The 23,090-nt window shown below is 34.8% G+C and overlaps 1 protein-coding gene across 12 annotated transcripts in view; it reads right to left on the bottom strand.

The window, feature by feature from the left end:
- SOX6 (SRY-box transcription factor 6) overlaps nt 1-23,090 on the bottom strand; it is a 631,442-nt gene that overhangs the window by 475,214 nt on the left and 133,138 nt on the right. The window lies entirely within an intron of this gene.

Here is a 23,090-nt window from a genome sequence, read left to right as displayed (position 1 = left end):
TCCGTGGCATGCGGGATCCTCCCAGACCAGGGCTCGAACCCGTGTCCCCTGCATTGGCAGGCAGATTCTCAACCACTGCGCCACCAGGGAAGCCCCTATTTCTTTTTGTAAGTAAGTTCATTTGTATCATTTTTTTAGATTCCACATATAAATGATATCATATGATATTTGTCTTTCTCTGTCTGGCTTAATTCACTTAGTATGATCATCTCTAGGTCCATCCATGTTGCTGTAAATGGCATTATTTCATTCTTTTTTATGGCTGAGTAATATTCCATTGTGAGTATATGTGTGTGTGTGTGTGTGTATGCCACATCTTCTTTATCCATTCATCTGTCAACTGGTCACTTAGGTTGCTTCCATGTCTTGGCTATTGTAAATAGTGCTGCAATGAACGCTGTGGTGCATGTATCTTTTTGAATTATATTTTTCTCCAGATATATGCCCAGGAGTGGGATTGCAAGATCATATGATAGCTCTATTTTTAGTTTTTTAAGGAACCTCCATTATGTTCTCCATAGTGGTGGTACCAATTTATATTTCCACCAACAGTGTTGGAGGGTTCCTTTTTCTCCACACCCTCTCCAACCTTTATTATTTGTAGACTTTTTGATGTTGGCCATTCTGACTGGTGTGAGGTGATACCTCATTGCAGTTTTGATTTGCATTTCTCTAATAATCAGCAATGTTGAGCATTTTCATGTGCCTTTTGGCTATCTGTATGTGTTCTTTGGAGAAATGTCTATTTAGATCTTCTGCCCATTTTTTGATTGGGTTTATTTGTTTTTTTGATATCCAGCTGTATGAGCTGTTTGTATATTTTGGAGATTAATCCCTTGTCAGTTGCATTGTTTGCAAATATGTTCTCCCATTCTGTAGGTTGTCTTTTGTTTGGTTTATGGCTTCCTTTGCTGTCCATCCCTTTTATTTTATCATTATCTATTATTCTTTAAAATCTTAGCTCAGGGACTTCTCTGGTGGCTCAGTGGTTAAGAATCCACCTGCCAGTGCAGGGGACACAAGTTCGATCCCTGGTCCAGGAAGATCCCACATGCCGCGGAGCAACTAAGCCTGTGTGCCGCAACTACTGAGCCTGCACTCTAGAGCCCGCGAGCCATGACTACTGAGCCCACGTGCCACAACTACTGAAGCCTGTACACCCTAGAGCCCACGTGCTGCAACTACTGAGCCCATGCACCACAACTACTGAAGCCCGCGCACTCTAGGGCCCGCATGCTGCAGCTACTGAGCCCACATTCTGCAACTACTGAAGCCCATGCACCTAGAGCCCATGCTCTGCAACAACAGAAGCCACTGCTATGAGAAGACTGCGCACCACAACAAAGAGTAGCCCCCACTCGCCGCAACTAGAGAAAGCCCGTGCGCAGCAATGAAGACCCAATGCAGCCAAAAAAAAAACTGAATTAAAAAAAAATTGTAGCTCAATCTTCTTCACGGAAAACTTACCTAATTAGGTCAATTTTAACTACATTTGTTCAGAATCACATACAATCACTGTTTATTTAGTTGTTCATTCATTCATCCAAGATGCCATCATCTTTTACTTGGATTACTGCAAACACCTCCTAACTAGTCTCCCTGATATAGTCTATACTCAACACAGCAGCCAGATTAAAATCTTTTAAAATGAAAGTCAGATTATATCACTTTTTGGCTGAGAAACCTCCAATGGTTTCCCATCTTCCTCAGGGTAAAAACAAAGCCCTTGCAGTGACTTAAATCCTTCACCATCTCATCAATCACACCAGACAGCTACACTGGCCTCCTTACTACTATTCCTTGAATTCATCAAGTTTACTCCTCTAAATCAGGACACGAGTTCTCACTTACTAGAATTCTCTTCCCCTATAAATCTGCATTATTTTCTCCTTCACTTCCTTCTGATCACCTTATCTATAAAGCCTTATAGTATTTTACATGATAAAACAGCAAATTCCCCACCTCAGCACTCCCTATCTTCTTATCCTGTCTGATGTCTCTTCATAGCGTTTATCACCTTCTGACATACTATATATTACTTGCTTATTTTTACTTTGGAGTATATTCCCCACCAATACCACTAGAATATAAACTTAATAAGAGGAGGGATTTTGTTTTATTCACTGTTACATCTTCATTTTCTCCAACAGTAACTGGTACACAGTAGACACTACATCTAAGTTGATAATTGCAATAAATCAAACTAGACAGATTTCTAAAATAAGCAATTTATACAGCTGGAAAATTTTTTAAATAAAAGTTCAAGTCATCTCATAATAACTAGGCAAAATCCCAATGCCCTTTTGGAATTTTATTCTAAACTATAGTTAAAAAAAGAAGATAAAAGGTAAAAAAAAAAAAAAGTGCAAATATTCAAATTTATAAATTAGATGAAGAAAACATGAAGAAGAGCAAAATGGAACAAGAGATTATAAAAGAAAAAAGAATGCACATTTTTCACTAGGAAGCATATTAATGTTAGTTATTATTGTTGACTTAAAATTACTAAATTCCTAGTGTTTTACTTGGCTCACTATGGCTCAGATTTCATGTGAAGTATTCATCATAGATAACTCCCAATTTCTTACAGTCTGCTGAGTTATATAAGGCATTATCATATTTTTTCCTCTTAAAAATATAAATGGTCCTCCCCAGTTAGTATCAAGCATTTCCTACATTCTAGTAACCATTAAGTTCTCTATAAGAACTAAGGTGTGGGATCATAAAAAGGAGGGAAAATAAAACCATATTATATTCAGAAACAAGGAAATAGTGCTGTTTAGGGATTTTCCCCAGAAGTCTCCTGGCAAAATAATTACTACCAAATCTTATTAATAATACTTTCGCTGTATTCAACTGGCACTCATTTCATAGAGTTTCATGTCACCTCCTTCATTTTCCATCCCTCCACTCCTACCAAGTCACAAATACAGTTATCTTCAGTTGATTGGTAGAGATGAATAACAATATTTAATTAGCACAACATCATTTATGACAAATATTCGGGCTCCACCCAGTGACTTAGGAACAATGAAGAGGCATCAGTACCATTTTAAAAGTTCTTTAAAAGAGTTCAGAACTCCAGTTTTTAACTCAAAAGCATATGCCAAGTTAACTATAGTCAAAAGTAGATTTATGGAATTTTCTCTCTTTAAGCCAAAGGACACAAAAGTAATTTATAAATCAAACTGAAATAATGTACAAATTAGCTGTTTACATGTTGTTACTCTGAAGAGTTTTAAATTTAAAACAAATGAATTTAAAAGTTCAGTCTTTTAAAGACTTTTTAGATTGTTCATCTAAAACAATCAGAGTTGTTTTAGATGTACTCGTGATACAAACTGCCTTAATCAGAAATCCAATTTTATACTTGCCTTATCTTTTTTAAAATCTCAGCTTTTTACCAAGTTATTTTTCTAGTACAGTGGTCCTCAATCTTTGCAGTGATTAGAATCCTCTCTAGAATTTGTTTAAATGAAGATACCTGGGCTTCTAGAGATTCTAATTCAACAGTTTGGGGAAGGGCATCAAGAAACTGCATTGTTAATCTAGTTATTTATCCAGTTAGTTAATCCAGTTAATGGTGCTCAAATCATACTTAGAGAAATACCGATCTAGAAAGCCTCAGTAGTAGCTATTTTCTACCCATTCTTAAGAGACTACTCTTCTCCCATGAATTCTAGAGCCCAGTACATTTCATTTTACATCCGTAATTCAAATATTAAAACGATTTATTCAATAGGTATTTTGTGAGGGCCTGCCATATGGCCAGCTATAATGTAATATTATAAGGCTTATAGGACTACATGATTTCTGCTTCAGGATTCAAAAATGACACGTCAAGGCCTTTAAAAATAATCATTCTCTCCCTATAGAAACCTCTTTGAGATAGGTTGCTCTGCCAAAGCTAGACTAATTAAAATTTTCAGACTAGCAGTATTCATTTCATTTGAAATAAGAGAGAGGTGATATTTTTGCCCTCTTCCACCCTGAAAATGTTAACAATAGCAAATAGCTTTTTTTCATTAACAAAACATATCCACTCATTATTTTTCCACTCTGCTTGCCCTTCAAGACAGTTTTTAAAAGTGTGAACACTGATTATATCAACTGAAATACAAATTATAACACTGAACAGTAAATATAATTGTGAATACATGATATGTAAGACATCACACAAGAAGGTTTTGATATAGGGATGAACTCTAGAACTTATGGTATATTAAAAGACTTTATTGGGTCAGCCTGACTTGCAACATGACATAAAAATGAAATGAACTTTCAACTGTCAACCAATGGATCATCCACTTGCCACTTCTAGTTATATTTTGAGCCACTGCTATATTAGTTCTATAAATATATAACATCTATCCAATTGAATTATTTTATTATATTTTTTTTAATTTTTGGTTTCTTGTTATGTGCTATTTCACCCACCTCCTAACCTCAGGAGACTTAAGAAAAGTCATTTTGCTTAACCAAGTTAATAAATTTATGCTGTCTATTCCCCATTTGGAGTAAGCATCAAATCATTGAGCAATATGAGCAGAATGGAAAATGTTGAAATTGCATAACAGTAATAGAATATTTTGAAAAGGATAAAGTAAAGTTTATAAGCTATTAAATGCCCTCATCCAAAGTGCCTTGTATATATGTTGTGGCTAAAGTTCAATTGCAAACTAAAATTTAATAAGTCCCAATCACCTACAGGATAGTCTAAACCCCTTAATATGACACAAAGTCAAGATTTTCACCATATATGTCCTTTCAGTCTTCAGACCTACCACTTCCCCAAAAAAAGTAATAATGGTTTAATAACTTATTTGATGCTTTCCATTTGCCAGGCACTATTGCCAGGCAATTTGTGTGGTAACATTATAAATAAATACTATTAGTTATATTTTAAAGTAGGAAAACTGAGGCTTAGCATTTTACCCATGTTCATAAAAGTCACAAAAGATGTAGCCAAGATTCAAATTCTGGTCTGTTTGACTCCAAAGTACATGCTCTTAGTCACTGGATATTAGCACATCCTCTTCATACCCCCTCATTCCAGCCATAATAAACTACATCATAAGTCTTCACATATGCCATGACCTTCCATGTCTTCATGCTTTTGCCCATGTTGGTCCTGCTTCTAGGAATGTCCTTTTTAAATCTTATCCCCCCAGATTGATTCAACATTCAAAAATAATTATTAAAATGCTCATTTTGTGTCTGGCATTGTTCTAGGCACAAGAGATAGAACAGTGAGCAAGACAAAGATTTAGCCATTATGGGGCTTACTTTCTTTGAATTCCTACTTTTCTATCAATACCTGACTATAAGTCACCTCTTTGATAAGAAATTTCCTTTACATCTCTTCTTGTAAAATTAATTTCTTCTGTTTGCTCATAGTACTTTATATAAACCTTTATCATTGCCTATTGTATTGTAATATAATTGTTTATGTACCTATCTCATCTCCCCCCTCTAACCTATGAAGCTTTTTCACATAAAGAATTCTTTCCTGTTTAGATATGTATCCCTAGCATTTAGCAGAACACTTGGTTCATACGCAAGTACTCAAGAAATGTTTTGTGAGTGAGTGAGTTAATAGAAAACTACATCAAATATTTGCCTGAGGTGCCAGATTATATTTATATATAGTCTATATAAATTAAACATTAAAAATACTTGAAAGAAAAGTACTGTAGTTTAATGTATAAAAATTAGTCACAGAAAAAGCAGTAGTCACAAATGTTTAAAGTTTCATTTACATCTTACCTGGGTGCTTTTTAGTGTTCAGGTTATATTAGATATTACATTAAACATTAGACAATAACAATCTAACTTACACTTTTGAACCAGCTTCCATAAGTATATAACTATTATAGAGCCCCGCTGTCCAGTATGTAAGATAAAAAACAGTATTCATCATAGTTGAAACTTAAAGTTATTATTGAGAATTCATCCACACAGCTGATGAAATTACAAGAATTATTTCTTCATTGTTCTATTGAAATAGGAAAAAAAATAACTATTGATTAAAAATGAAGACATATGAATACTAATAATGGCGCAGAGTACAAATAATTTGTATAAATATTTATTTCTGTTAAAATCACATGATTTTAAATGTAATCAAATTTAATTTCTTCTGAAGAGGGTTATGGCTTTAAGAACTGAAAAGTTAACCTTAGAAGCCCGCTTTACACTTTTTTAATTGATTGCTTTTATATATTTTGCAAATTCCAAATTATCTTTAAACTGTCTTTATATAATGATATACACATAAAATACCAACTTGTAGGCTAACAGCCAAAGCATAATATCTGTATGCAATTTTCCCTTTAAGAATATGAACTATGTAACAATACAGTCTATTAGTTGTAGAATCATAGAATTTTAGATATAGAAGGGCCCAAGCAGGAAATTTTTTTCGACACCTTCATTTTAATGATGAAGAAATTTGGTGTTGAAAAGGTGAAATAATTAGCATTTTTGTTAGCATTTTAGTTGTCAGTGAGTCCACCCAACCTCCACTGCCAGAAAAACAAAAAAAAAGTCTTTTAAAACATTTGTCATTGTTCTCTTCCCTCGTACCTCAATAAAATAATTTAGTTGTCAGACTAGCTCAAGATCTATTGATTATTCAGCTTTTGTTATTACTAAACTAAACAAGCCGAAGGCACACAATAAGAAAGAGAACCATAAAATATTTAAAATAACTATGAAAACAACAGTTAATAAGCAATCTCTGGATCATTGAAATAACCACTAATCATATTAGAGCTAAATTAAAATATGCTATTTTTGCCTTCCTTTTTTGATTTTAACATTCCCCAGTTTTAAAGTTTCAATCAAAATTCTTTTACGGCACACTTAATACATGCAAGCACTTCCCTAGGCATTATAGGTGACCAAAAATATTTGAGACATAATCCCAGTCCTTAAGCCATTTGCAGTAGATGACCCCAAGCCATCTTTCTAAGTCTTTCATAACCTTCCTATATAAAATCTCTTCTCTTAAAAACAATGCCCTACTCTACACTTGTGAAAATACCTTGTATTTCTGTTCTGCATGCCCGTAAGTCTAGTCATGCCTTACTTCCCACCTAAAATGTTTAGTCATCCCTTATGAAAAACTTACCAAGACTTCATAGCCCACATCAAATTCAACCTATCCCTTAAAGTCTCCTTTGATCTCATGTTTGGCATTTATCACACACTGGCTTCCATTCTAAATCATTCATATATTGACCTTAGTTTCCAGCCAGATTATCATCTCCTTGATGCAGGGACAATTTATGCTTCTCTGTAAACCCAGAAGTGCTCCCCATCTTTTATACTCCATAGCACACAGATAAAATATTAATATCTGTATGGCATGCTGGAGGAAGCTCTGAAGGATAATGGTCGCTAGAGGTCCTTGGCCCGTGCTCCAGGCACTGCAGACTCTGTTGACACCCTAAAGCCTAGAGGAATACATAGCTTGAAACATTTGTAACCCAAAGCACAAACTCTGCACAGCACACTAGTTAGGACGCTGTGCCCCACAGCCCCTATCATGGTTCTAGGCTACTGAAGGTACTCAACAAATATTTCTTGAATTAACATAATAATAGCACATGGAGCACACTGCTTGCATTGGGAGACTAAGTGAGCAAAGTAGGTGACAGGCCTCAACTAGACATAGCATGACAAATGTTAGTTTGATATACCAAAGACTCCAAGTTATCAATGTTTCATTTGCAAAATTAGTGAATGAATAATACTATAGTAGGAGAAACGTGCTTAAAAAGTACCTCAGAGCTGTATTAGGTTTAAAAGATAAAGTAATCCATAAATACCTACTGTTGGGTTGAATTGTGCCCCCCCCCAAAAAAAGATATGAAGTCCTAACCCCCAGTACCTCAGAATGCAACTTTATTTGACCATAGTTACAGATAAAAATTAATTAAATGAAGATGAGTTCATACTGGAGTAGAGTGGGCTCCTAATCAGATATAATTGGTGTCCTTACAAGTAGACAGACATGTGAAGACACAGAGACACAGGGAGAATACCACAGGATGATAAAGGCAGAAATTGGAGTCATCTTTAGCAACCTGTATAGTCTACGGTCTAAGCTAGAACAACTGAGTCTTTTCTCCCCAGTTTCCAGCGAAAAGAAGCCCACTTTTTCCATTAGTCTAGTATAACGAAAAGCTAAGACAGAGAAGTCTTGAGTATGTTCATTCCTGTCCATAATCTAAATCTGACAGCAGCCCCAGTAGATTGATGGAAAGAATAAAATTCTTTCTAGCAGCTGAATGGTCAGCAAAAAATATGGGTATTATTAGTGCTATTTATCATAATAATTATTTACTACCATTCCCATTTCTCTTATGTAAGTTAAAATTTAAAGAGAATGTAATAGATACAAAAATAAACAGAGAGCCTTGATTACAGCCACTCCAAACACAATTCTACTTCTTTTATTTAAGTTTAATTGTATTTCTATCTTCTATTTTAAGTAGGATCTCACGCACTCATTTTTCTCGTTAATTATAACAATAAATGTCCAATATATAATGGTATTTATCAACAGCTTACTGAAACAAAGGAACTGTATCAGGGCTGACACAAATGATTGACCCTGATTAGAGAAATGATAGCTAGTTTTATAATAAAGATTACAGATTAAGGACCAAGTATCAGAAAGTTCTTTTTTGTTATTCCTTTAAAAAATACTACATAGACCCTCTATGAATAAGTCCAAATGATCCAAATAAGTAAGTCACACACCTCTCATGGCCAACAGTACCAAAAAATGGCTTTAATCCTTTATTTATCAAGGTATAGCTACTTCCTTCCAGGCAGAGTTCAGAATTTGAGATTCCTATTCCATAAATTTTATTCACAAACTGACTTTTCATGCTATCACTCCCCATATTATAAGTTGAATTTTCACAACTGAAATTTACGGCAGACTAGCAGAGTGTATAGTAGTCTTTTCACAGCAAGATTGTCCCAATAATTCCTACACTATGTAATTTCAGTTAAAGCTGCTAACCACAGGCTATAATTAAGTTAACATTCAAGACTTTACTACACTTCTCTATGAAGTGTAAACACAAACTGGTGTTTCTGAAGTGTGTGGATTCTCTTTCATTCATACAGTTGAACTATCCATGGCACACTTTAAGTTCCATACATAGACACCAAGCACTGAAGGAAACAGGAAACATTATGTTAACATGACTATAGTATTGATGAATAAAAAAACATAACCCCAAGGCTAAGCTGCCAAATAAGTAGTGAATTAATTTCTGTAAAGTACTCCAATATTACAAAGGTGTGTTGAAAGGTGTCTGCTCATGTTTCAAATTAAACGCACTGCTGGTCAGCATTAGCACCCCAGCTTTGAACACCAGCCACTTGCCTATAACACTTCAGGGGCTAGGAAAAATGGATTTGCCGTTCACACTGGAATAATTAGAACATGTCAGGAAGAATTAATTTCCTCATTTTTCAAAAGGATACACAGAAATTACCATGTTATTATATGACAGGGTCCCTTGGAGAATTATATTAAATTTAATTTCTAGCGCAGCCCACACAACAAATTAAAGTCATAAATAAGATGGAAAGAAGCGGGACGCAGAGCATATGTTTATGGCAATGAGTGAAGCCAAGGGACCAGAAACAACTATCTTCATTTCATTTTATTTAAATCAGCCAGACACTGTGTATCTGAATGACAGCACTTGTTAATGGTGCTGAGATTATAGGCTCCTTAATTTTAGAAAACAGAAGCAGTCAGTCAATGTCTGAAATAGTACATTTCTTACAATGCAAAATTTAGTATAAATTTACTTCCCTTTCAAGTCCATTTCTTTTTGCCCTGCAGCAAGTTTAACGGAGATAAACTTATTTTTAATAATACTGTTTCTCTATTTGTCTTTTCTTTAGGTAATTTTCTTGGGCAGAAAAAATGAGAAAAGTAAAACAGAAGAGTCACCAGGATAAGTGAAATTTACAAACATTGTCCAAAATACAAGCTTCCTGCTCCATACTGTAAATACAGCTACCAATTCAGAGCTGAGAGGCAAATGTCTCTAAAGAAAACTTTGTTTTTCATATTAAATTAAAAATGTCTTTCTTACACTGCCTATCAAATTGGAGTGAAACTGCTAAGGATATTGTTCAAACACTCTAAAAGCACTAGACTTTTTAGCTATTCATTAAGCCCAAATATGTGTATGGAACAGAAAGGATTATAGAGCCCACTAATAATAGAGCCTCTACTCATGGCCAGAGACCTCTCTGCTACCTACTGCTCCTGCTTAAGAATCTTTCCTCAAGTATCACCTCTCTCCCGCTTCCACCTCAGCTCACCATGGGCAGTCAAGAAAAGATTCTCACTATGGTCATATCTTCCACTCTGAAATCAGCCTAAGCCCAGTATACAAACATTAATAAAACTTTAATAAATGTATTATAAAATATTAATGATATTATTGATTCCCTCCCTTCTCCCTGAACTTATGTACACTTTTATTTGTTATTTAAGTTATGGGTAAAATAACCAGACTAGAAGGAAGTACATATGACTCTCTTAATTTTTTCCTGTATGCTATAAAAAAGACTCAAGGTGGCCTATAGAAATTTATTTTCTTGCATTGAGAAGTCAGCACCTTCTCTAACATTTAAGGCTGGCATTTTAGACCTATCAGAAATCCAAATGCTTTAGACACCAATCATCAAAACAATTTATACTGTGTTATTTACCCATTCAAAATTTCTTTAAAATAATAACTATATTGTCTTTCAACATAAAATATGCTCCATGTATAGCAAATGCAAAAAAAAATTATGGAGTGATGTTTAGAAAACTATTTAGAATTACTAAATCAAAAGCAATGAAAACACTGCCACACGAGTCATTGATAATTTAGCTAATTTTTATCTCCTTCCAACATAGATTTAATCTCCACATATTCACCTACAGATTCTAAATCATAAATGTTAAGATTACTCATAGGCCCAGAAACATGTTGGCATTTTATCGTGCTTAATAACTGCAGACATTCTTAAGGTGAAAAAGGAGTTTGTACACTTTAAGAAATAACTGTCATGAAACTGAGCACTCCCTTGGGTGCAACAAACTTTAAATAATTTGTGAATCAATTAACTGGCGACTCTCTTCATAACACAGATTTCACACTCCCAGGTCACTGCATTATCAGCCTGATACGAATCATAACATTTTGGAGAAAAGTTCGTAATTGAAATCATTAATTAATTTAACAGGACTTTTAGTTATGCATTGCATTAAACAGCTGTAAAGGAGCAGAGATTAATTAGTTGTTTCTCTGACAATTTTCACTGCTGCTATTACTTGGTGGAAAACTTTTCAACTTGTAAAGCACATCATGCTCTCTAAAATCTGGCTGTGACCTACCGAAGCAATTTAAAGTTAAAAGAACTATAATTTCTCTAAAACGAAGCCTGGAACCTCTGAGATGTTTCTCTGGAAGAAAAAAAAAATTTTTTTTAATGACAAACATTGTAAAGCCTGACCTTCTCCTTATGTGAAAATGAAACCCACATCTAGAATAAAGTCATAAAAGTGTACATCACAAGTAGCTCACAGAAATGGGGAAAACAAAAATATACCCAGCTAACATTTTCCTGAAGCTAGAGAGATGATACGCATTCACATGTTTTGCATATTCTTTTTCTCTTAAAAATAGAAATAAAAACTATTAACCATAAATAAAGTGTATTTATGTTACCACTCAGTGCTTTTACTTCTTAGGATTTAGAACTATTTGACTGACCTATAAGTTGCCTAGCAAATTAACTGGCTGATAAAGTATAGGTAAGTTCAAAAAGCAACTCAAAAAGGACTACCTTAAGGAAAGGTGACTAGCAATTTTTTCAATACATCATTCCAAACTGCTTTTGTATCATATCACACTCTGCACAACTTCATCACTTTAATAGCTTAACATCTCCTTTGCTATATAAAAGGCACTAAAAGGTATATCATGGAGATTCTAATAAAATGGGTAACTTCCTAGAAAAATGCCCATCTTACTGAAATTAATTAGTTGAAATAAAACATTTTCCACGTTATATCAGGAAATAATCAACTGCGTCACCAAAAACTCTTATTTTCAACCTAATCCCTTTCCCTATCCCTTCTGCCCCAAATGTGGCAATGATATTGAACTCTTACAATTATTAAAATATATCAGGCCCTTTCAACATCTAGGTGCTTTTACAAATGCTATGCCCTCAGCTTACAATATTCTTTCTATCTCCACATCCCCTCTAAGTAACTCCCTATTATGCCTTTAAGAAGCAGCTCAAATGTTAGCCTACTCAAAGAAGCCTTCCCCCAACTCTCCCTGGCAAATTTCAAATTTTTGTGTATCTTATTTCATTTATATCTCAATTCAAAATCTAATATGTTATTATAATTTCTCTTTTTACCTGTCTCTCCATTAGATTTTTAAGCTACTTAACGGCTGGGCTTTAGTATGCTATTCACATTTAAATCTCAAACATATCTATCTGGGACATAGTAAGCCCTCAGTAAATGTCTGTTGATTAAACAAAGAATGAATAAATGAAAATGCACATATTTATTTCCACATTTCATTTCAATAATATTTATTGAGCATCTGTTATAAATCAACCACAGTGCTAGATGCTTGATGAAATCTCCACAAATTTTTTAAGTTAAAAAAAAGATAGCTCCTCTATATTTTTAAACATGTAACCTCATCTATTTTTTTAGTATTTTGTTTAAAAATTGGTAATTATTATCTAATGAAACTTGGAGTGGGACAGCAAGAAGTAGAAACTTTAGGATTTTAGGATATCTTTTGTCATCAAAGACCCTTTGCCTCAAAAGATCCCTTTCCCAAGAGTCAAATTAAATGAACATGTTAAAAATAGTTGATGCCGGCGCAGTGGTTGAGAGTCTGCCTGCCGATGCAGGGGACACGGGTTCGTGCCCCGGTCCAGGAGGATACCACATGCCGCGGAGTGCATGGGCCCGTGAGCCATGGCCGCTGAGCCTGCGCGTCCGGAGCCTGTGCTCCGCAACGGGAGAGGCCACAACAGTGAGAGGCCCGCGTACCGCAAAAAAAAAAAAAAAAAAAAAAAAAAAAAAAAAAAAAAATCCATTTATTTTAGTTAATTTAAAAGATACTTGAACAGTGGTGCTTTAGGGAGGTGATATCTTGACAGCATTTACATGATCCTAAGGTCCAGAAGAATCTTGAATCAAGAATAGAATCCATGTCTAAAGATATATAAGCTTGGATTCTACCTAAAAATTCAAGTTAAAATAGATAAACAAGACAAGAGTAACATTTTACCTATTACTTTAGATTCAATAAATCAGAGAAACTGTAACATACAATCCACCAACTCTGAAAATTCTGACCCAACTAATAGTGAATTGTTGCTCTCCTTTGTCTCAGATCTTATCTGAATATATATATGCTTTACTTCTTGTTCTGCATCTCACTCTACCAACACACTCAAAATTACCCCATGATTTGTATATTTGTGTGTTTGCCCAACACAGTTGCAGCCCGTGTCTGTGAGTGTTTTTACATCTTTATTCACAAACCAAATCTGTCTACTCACAGCAGCATTTTAGAGTTTTATCAACATATCTCAATCATGTATCTATTACCGATCATGCTCTTATTACACTCTACCATCACTGAAAGTACTCCTTCTTAACTTCCTCTGGACTTCAAAGAATGTTTTTGTTGTAGTATCTTTGAATCCAAGTTCCTCTTATACCACTTTGTCTGAGTACCCTTGAGGAGGCTAGTTTTAGATTCCTGACCTTGAGTTCAATGAGGCTTAGATCTAGCACACCTGCCTGCTTTCAAATTCTCCTCTGGGATAGCATCACATAGCAATTACATATTGAAGAAGTCCATCTCCTTGTATAAAAGTGTGTCTGCAAAGGTTCATTTTTAGTTAGTGTGGCAGAAGTATCTGGGTCAATGCCAATTTTCAGGTTTTGCCAATCTTTGATTTTTCTCTTTAATGATCATACAATGACCATAGACACATCTTACTCCCAAGAAGATATGAAGTAGGAAGCAACATTTCAACAGTTTCCAAAAATAAGACAAAAGATTTCTTCTGAAAGTGTATGTTTGGTTTATGGGAGAAAGAGAGAGATGCAAGTAGGTAGAAAGGATGTTATTTTTCTAGATTACCAATTTAATAAACAGAAACAAGGTCCATTTGCACCTTACCTAGAAGATTCACAAATCTAAGAGAATGAAGTTGATAATGGAGATTATAAGGATTGTATGTAAGAATGAAAAATGAAAGAAGGGGCAGAGGAGATGAGAAGGTAGAGAGGAGAGTAGCAGGGACAGAGAGGAAAGTCACAGGAGAGGAGTAGAGAAGGAAGATAGCAGAGAAGAGAAAGAGAGAATGGAGGAAAGAGGGAAACTGTCTAGTACTAAACCTAGGAATGTGGCAGGGGTTGGGGACAGGGAAGAAAAGGTCATAAAAACCAAAAGTACCCACTATTTTTTTTCTAAAATATTTCCCCTTTCACAGAGATTGAAAAAATGAGGTAAGTCAATTGTCCTCAAAAATACTAATTCTTATTTGACTTAATTAGTTTCATGGAACCGATAGCCCCACACCTTGCTTAAGAATTTCAATGGTCACATTTCTGCATAGTCAAAGTGATCCCAAACAATTTATCCAATGTATTACACATATAAACAAGTTTTTCTTCAAAACCAGGCATGATGGTCATTTTTTCCTCCGTTTTTCTGTCCAACAAACATAGTTATTTATTATAGAAAATGAAAGGAAAATTCCACTCTTCATTCGTGTTTGAGTTCCTCTGGCTTGCTAAAATATCCTGGCCTGTAGCATAAGACGTAATTCCATGTATATCTATTTCTTTTTTCCTTAAAAAGAAGACTTTTACAAGATTCAATTATATAAGATTTAAATAGAACAGCAAGTTTTTATATCCATGGCTCTGGAGAGGTGCGCTTTTTTTCTTTCTTCTGTCCTTTCTATTTTTCTTTACAGAGTGAAAATTATTTTATCAAGAAGTTTCAATTTACATTATTAAAAATATGTGGTGACCACCACCACAAGTCTGCTTTTCTTTATGATATATGTATACTCTTCACAAAAGTACTTAACTTTTTTTAGAGCTAAAATTAAGAACGTATTAGAGTTGAGGGAAAAAGCATGGTCATGAAGACAAACAATCTCAATTTTGAAATCAACCTCTATCATTCTGTTACTCAAGAAAGTTGACAGAACACTCTGAGTCTCAATTTCATCAACTATAAAAATGGGTGTAATAACAGTTTCTACCTCACAGGGTAATGAGGATGATTAAATAATAAAATTCTCATGACAAATATATATAAAGCATTAACACAACATCTGGCACAATTAAGCACTTAGAACATGGTGTTATTAACAGGCTATATATGCCACTAGTGGAGTACAAAATTTATCTTTCTAATGATAAACAGGCAATGGAATTAGTATCTTGTGTAGGAGACTCAGGTGAAGATGCAGGTCTACAATGGTAGACCTGTACATCAACTATGCTTCAATTAAAAAAAAAAAAAAAATCTTAGACCAAAGAACATGCAGATCAAGACTTTTTTAAAAAGTGCTTACTTCAATGCAATATTTTTCAAACTATGGATTGAATGAGTTATAAAGTCAATTTTCTGAGTATGAATCAGCATTTTTTATTAAAAAGGAGAGAAGGGAACTGAAGAGAGAGGAAGCAAAGAAAGAGAGGCAAGGATAGAGAAGAAAAGAGAAAATAAAACACATTGCACATATTAAGGATAAGTATTGTTCATGTAAACTTTTTACTTTGGTTATATTAGATTGCATACTGGGTCAGATTAGAAATTCACTTCTTACTCTGAATCACAGTCAAAAAAGTTTAAAAGCCTGCTAACTTAATGGAAACTAGGACATGTGAATCCATGAGCTTTTGTATAACAGGAAAAGGGCCAACCAACCACCTTGCTCATTCAAAGGTTTCTCTAATTCATGCAGTGTAGCAATTGAAGCCATCTAGTGCCCTTCTGGGTATCTTGTGATATCTCCTTATTTGAAATACTATAGACAGAAGTAGCTACCTACCAGAGATTATCCAAGGGCAAGAGAGTAAGATTATATGGCTTCTGGATAACCAGTCTAGCTCTAGGATCATGAAGCACGCAATGATGTAAAATGAAAAAAAGTTAGTAAAATTAAAGGATTTAAGATATGTTTCACATTCAATAAATTCAGGCACTTACGAATAAAAGATCGAGGAAATGACTCTTCTCCTAAAAATCTGATGGATCTGTAGAATAACTGGACAGCACAGTGCCACCCAGTACGCTTTACTTAAATAAACTCAGTAATATTTATCTCTCCTTTTGCAAGATATATAGGGTATGTGTGGGTTTTGGGTGGCAGGAAGGGAGAGAAGTGTTCAAGAGGAAGGTGCATATAAGTGGTTGTGTTCACTTCAGTCTTATTCCAAACCAAACCAGTATGGTGGTCAGCTGTCAGCCAAAGAGAACAGGGGCAGGAACAGAGCCAATCAAGCGGTGTTAAGTAACCCAGTCATTCCATAGAAATCTGTACAGCTCTTGTTCTCTGGCAATACAGCTGGCAACAGCACAGCAGTAATTTGAGGGGTTTTCTATAGGGTGCTTATGAATTTGATTTCACTGTTGGCTTCTTGCCATTGCAACCTATACACTGGGTAGCTCTGTTTGTGAGTTACCCAACTATGTGCTTGGATGATAAAGGATCAGATTTTTCACTTAGTAGGCATGAAGTCAGCTGAGTTTTCACTTTGCCAAATGTGTCTTTTTTTTTTTTTTTCAAACTTCCCAGGTTAAGAAAAATACATGGCTTGTATTGCCAAGCACTTTCACCCTACACTTTGAGCCATGTATTTCTTTGGGAAACTAAATTCTATTTTACCCATAATTCATCAAACTGTTTTCTCTGACAACTTAAATCTTTAGAGCCTTTTAACATACCACTTCTCTCATTTTCTCCCCACTACTCTCCTTTTTTCATACTTTCCCCTTGGCAATCAAAAAATACATATAGTTTGCCAGATTTGAAGTAAAAGGGGTGAATATAATTCAACTGCTGAGATTCAAGATGATGTTTTACATGTGACCAAATAAACTTTCCATTACCTATTTGCACTTTCATATGACTTCCTTCAGATACTCTCAAAGGACATAATGTAGTTAAACAGTAATGTTATGTAAACAGTTGCCAGTGCATGGCAAATTCAGGTTTTGCTTTTGGGAACTTTTTGGAATTTCTTTTTCCAAATATTTTCGATCTCCAGTTGGCTGAATCCGCGGATGCAGAATCCTCGGATAAGGTGAGCCACTTGTATTTAATTTTGAGTCAACCTCAGCTGCATATATCACTGCATCTTATATAAATCTAATTAATAATACAGTCCCAAACTGTTCTGATATTAGAAACTGAACTACTATCATCAGTGCTACCATTTAAAAACCAAAAGCCAAACTTATGGGAGTGGGGTGGGGGAGAAAGTAGAAGATATACAATGAAAATACTTGGAATATACTGTAAAGCATAGTAAATGGGCAGAAGTATTGATCTTCTCCACCCTTTTGGCTCATCAGTGTAAAATTAGGAAATGCTCTTTCTTCATTCTCAAAATATATAAACCTCCAGTAGGATGCCCTTTATTTGTAAACAGATATACATCTTCATGCCAGGGTCATCCATTCCCTCTTACTTCAGCCAGAATACCCAGTTACTTTCTTTCCATAGCTAGGGACAACAGGAGGTCCTCCCAAATTCCATTTCAAGGAGTGTTTCATTTCCACTATTGTGCACTGGCAGAGCAGAAGTAGGAAATGTCAAATCCCACCATCAAAAATTGGTCAAAGGAATGTTATTGAGGTTAGATTTCAAAATGAGATTTCATACCAAAACCACGCAACAGGCAGTAGTTAGCTACTATAGTACTCTCAATAGTATAATTCAGCCATATTATAAGGTTAAATGGGTTTCAGTAGGTTGCACAAGTAATCAAATCACCATCTATAATGTATTTTCTATAAAAATATCCATTCCAAATTCCAAACAACAAACTTTCTGAACTTCTCCCGTTAGTTAGTTGGAAATTGCCTACAAATACATCCCTGTGTATACTTCAAAGAAGTCTTTTTGTGATATAGATTTAAAAATACTAAAAAACAGGTAACTGACTATTAGCCTTTTTTAAGTAGGTCATATGCTTTACAAAAGGGTAAGCCCAAATTTGAAAAAGCAAGAATTCAATGTGAAAGTTACAAATTACTTCCTCATTTACTATATAGGAAGTCTGGGATCTTCAAATACAGTACTTGGAAGTATGCACAAAAAATTATTATTAGTGGCTATAACACATTGTTAATATGATGACAACAAGAGTTGTAATCATGCCAATCCTATGAATTAGAGGTAATGGGGAAAATACAGACAGTTTCTAAAACTGCATGTATTATTATGTTCTCCTGAATATAAGTGATGCAGATGCTGCCTAAAAAAGTACACAAAGTTTCTAAGCTAAGGGCACTAGGAAAGTAACACAACTTCAAGTCAACTCATTCTCATAAAAATTTGAGAGAAATAACTTAATCATATGTATAACTCAATACCTTCTTTTCATATATGAGCAAGGCTGTGTGGATCCATAAAAATGTCATCTGAGCAGAGCTTTGAACATCTAGCATCAGAACTTCTTATAAAGCCACCAAATGTACTGTACTGATATGCCTAAATGATCTTCTAATAAAAGCCAATTTCAAATGAGTAAGAAAAACAAGCCTACTATAAAAAAGCAAGCAATGTTCATAGACAAAACCTGGATTCAAAGGAAAGATGGGTGGGCATAAATTATGTAAGTGTTTATAGGAAACAACACATGGATTTTTTGGTAAAAATTAGAATGGAATTTCATTTGTTTAAGAAACTGGGGGGAGGGAGGAGAGAGGGAGATATTAGGCTTTCTCCTGAGGTAGCGCAAAGCATAACTGAATACATCATTGCTCTCTTACATTTAACATAAATAAGATATTGAGACTTGCAGTAAGAAGTCAGAAGCATTGCCTGTAACCAACTGCACTGTGACATTCTAATTCATCTGCTGAGCCTGAAGTTCCACTGTAGCTGAAGACTTTGATGACTCAGGACTTCCAAACCCTCCCCGTGAGCACGCTGCTAGTGGACACCACAATGCACAAGCTCCAAACTCATTCTTCACCCACCCCTCTCTGCCACCAGTAATCACTTTCTTTACCAGCATGCTGTCCTTCAGCCACAGAAGTTGTGCATTAAAATCAGAGCCTTGCTAACCATCTCTGTCAGTTCAGCTGGGTATGGAAGATCCACTCATTCAGTTGCACCCACTGGAGTAGTTCCTCATTCTGGGTACTGTGCATTCTAAACAACTGTGAGGTCTCCATGAAAGAAGCATGTTTAAGTGGTATGTCCTTGTTGTTTGTGACTGGGCAAAAGTGTCAGTGTATGTGTGTTTTGGGTAACATTGTGAAACAGCTGAGGGTATAAGAGCTGCATGGAACTGAATTTATCATTTTCCTCTTGAAGTACATAATATAGACAAATAGCTACAGTTAATATATAGCATTTTATAAAATAAATCATTGTATTTGTGTAGAGGAATTTAACAGGACAATAGGGCAGGCCTCTTGCACATCAGTTGGGATGAGAGGGGGGAACACTGTGTTCTTTCTCTGCACCAAAACAAGTTAGAAAATAAATCTGTCTGGAAAAAATTATCTCAGGTTTTGCCAAGGGAAGGGGAGTTAGGGAAGTTTGAGGTTTCTTATCAAGAAAAACTGACAGCAAGCCTTCATATTAGACTGTATATGTCTATCCACTAAGATTTTACAGGAATGAGAAAAGTATTCTTACCAAGAAAGTTAAGTTCAAATGAAATGCTGTTTCTCAAGAATGATTCTAAAGAAGATGTGAAGTTTTCATCAGTGGTTCTAAGAAAACAATTTATAGTGCCTTAAGTGAAATAAGGGTAAATGGCATTTCATTGCAATGTGCTGCGATGGCCTATGTGACTTGAACAGTACAAATGAGATTTCCTGGGATTTTGTTTTCCCTTAGAAAGGAAAACAGGAAGGAGGATTTTTACACAGTGATGAGGCATAAGGCAAGAAATGGACATATAAATAACCGTTAGCTAAGTGTAAAGGATCCCTGAAGAAAGGGAAGAAACCCAGGAGATGTGCACATCAAATAAAAATGGAGAATATGGCTATATTTCAGCTCAAACCAATATTCCCTTTTCAGGAATCATCCCCTCTGGCTCACTGCTGACAATCCATAGATAGCATATGAGTGAGATAAGTTCATAAGATAAACAGGGATGTTCCACGGCAAATAAATTTGTTTCCACTGAGATAATTATTCTTACCATGTGTCACTGCTCTCATGGCATGAACAGGACAGGTGATGACATCCTATAAAATGCAATTTTTATTCCTATAAAAATATATCTCGATGTCAGCACTGAGATATATAACTCATTCAGCCCTCATGAATTTTTTTTGCTCTGAAGCTATGAGTGTGTTTTTGTTTTTATTGTTGTTCTTGTTTCTTGTCTTTTTTTAAAAAATGCTGTCATCAACTGTGCAATACTCTTAAGACACTAGGGGGAAAAAATGGGACTGTCATTACCTTAGGCTACCTGGTCCTATGTAAGGATTACATATGCTATTATGTGGGATAGCTGAATATAACTGTTTTACTTGAATTTTTATAAGGTTATCATCTGCATCATATAATCTCTATGCAATACCTGTATCCTCAAATCAAAGCACTCTCCCAAACCTCATGTCTTTTCAGACCTAACCTAGGCAACAACAAGAAATCACAAGGCTTTGTACCAACAAATAATTTTTCCAACTATAATTCATTAGTACCTTATTCCAAAAGCATATGAATACTTACAAGATGGTTAATCCTCATTAAAAACTAAGATTACATGACATAATTACATGTAAATAAGAAAAATGAATTAAACTCTTACCCTTTCCTATGTCGGGCACTAGTTGTGAATCATATATACAATTAGAGTTATATTGCTAAGCTAAAAATATTGGTAAAGATCTAAAAATGACAAACAGTGCCTTTTAATTTAATGTCTTATTAGTTGAGTGAAGTACACTGACAAAGAATAATTTATGCTTATTCAGACTGCACTCGACATCTTCAGGTGTTTCCAAATGAGCTCACAGAAGAGTGATTAAATGCATCTGATAACAAGCCACACATTGCTGAAATTACTTACCGCCTCATTTTATGATTAATTAAACATGTAGATTAAAGTTGCAAAAGAATTTAGATTAATGAGCAAGTTAAGTCTTGCTGATATAAGTGAACTGGGAATTGGATGCTCTGTGGAACTTTATAAACATGCATTTTGTAATGAATAAGACAAGGCTACATGCAGAATCGTGGCCACCAGGGCCTTTTGACGATGCAGTCTTTTTTAACATGGTTTGACAGCTTCCAAATAACATTCTTCTATAGGCTTTAAACTTTGTGCTTTGCTGTAAAACACAAGACTACATAACTCATGTACCAAGAGTACGATTATTTTCGAGCTCTCCAAGGTAATGACCCCCTGTAGCAGCAGCTGTTCAGAAAAAATTACAAGCTCAATTGTTACTATAATCAGAGATAGTTTTGTAGTTAAAAGCAGTTATGCAACTTGTAAAATTATATGACACCTCATCAGTACCTTCTCTTCAACACTCCTTCCTCCAAAAGTAAAACCATCCTCCAAAAGTCATAGCTTTCCAGAGGACTTATTAACAAAGTAGGGTGCTCAGTCATTCATAAAATATTCAAAACAATTTATTAGTGAGGTTTCTCCTAGGAAAGGTAATATTTAAATTTATGATGACTTATCAGCTCCAAGACTGTGTCAAAATATCTGCTGGGGTTTGCTGAGTATCCAAGTTTTCTCTTAAGATCAGCTTTACCTAATCGGAGTAGTTTAGACTGTGTCAAAAGCCAAGTTGGACTGTATGGTTTTCCAGGGCAAGAGAAATTCAGGTTGTTCACAAAGATGTAGTGCATTCTCCTTTGCAAGGGATACAGAAGTGGCAAGAAACTGAGCCAAAGTTACCAAACAAGCTTTTGGTTTAAAACCTATTCCATTTTTATTACGAAGTTTGTGGCACAATACCATTTATTACTACCATAGCATAATGAAAGCATTCCTGCAAATTCTTTGAATGGATCCAATCTGCTGTCTAAAATATATCTCTACTTCTTTTCTACTCTACTTATTTTCAGACCTTATGTATAATTCATTTCTTGGCAAGAGTGAGATTTTTATAGTGTAAAATTTTTTCCTTTTAATTCAGATTTTTTATACTCTAAAGAATTACCAAGAAAACTATGGAAATTTTTACATAAGGATGAAAAGGAGCTGTTTCATGACACAGATGGCAAATTATCGTCATTAACCCCACATATTTATCATGTGGACATAATTGCCCATTTGAAGATGTGAATGAAAATATAATATTGAGACATAAGCCTGACTATATTGAAATTTATTAAAAGCTTATAAGCATCCAAAATAGTGTCCATTCGATTTGTTATTTCCTTCCAGTTTTAAGTCAAAGTGTTTCACCAGATAGCAACAAAGACCCAATGCAGCCAAAAATAAAATAAAAATAAATAAATAAATAAATGGCCCTTTTTTAAAAAAAGCTTAATTTATAAGCTTTTTCCCCTTGTAGTTCAACTTGACTATAATAGTTAGGATTTCCAGGTAGAAATATGGACCCAAATACTTCAAGGACCAAATAATATCCTTTTTCTTCACATGAAAATTTAAATTCTTCATTTATACCCTTTAAAAGAAGAAATCTTACAACAAAGTGGTTATATTAGCCTGAAAGAGGCTAGTTTAGAGATCTAAAAATAATTCTTTTGTGATCATAAAATGTATTGGGGTATGTGCGAGAAGGACATAGATGATTCAGACAGCTCAACAA

The sequence above is a fragment of the Pseudorca crassidens genome, chromosome 9 (genome assembly GCF_039906515.1).
Source record: "Pseudorca crassidens isolate mPseCra1 chromosome 9, mPseCra1.hap1, whole genome shotgun sequence".
NCBI classification, from domain to species: domain Eukaryota; kingdom Metazoa; phylum Chordata; class Mammalia; order Artiodactyla; family Delphinidae; genus Pseudorca; species Pseudorca crassidens.
This window is presented reverse-complemented; position numbering and strand designations above follow the sequence as displayed.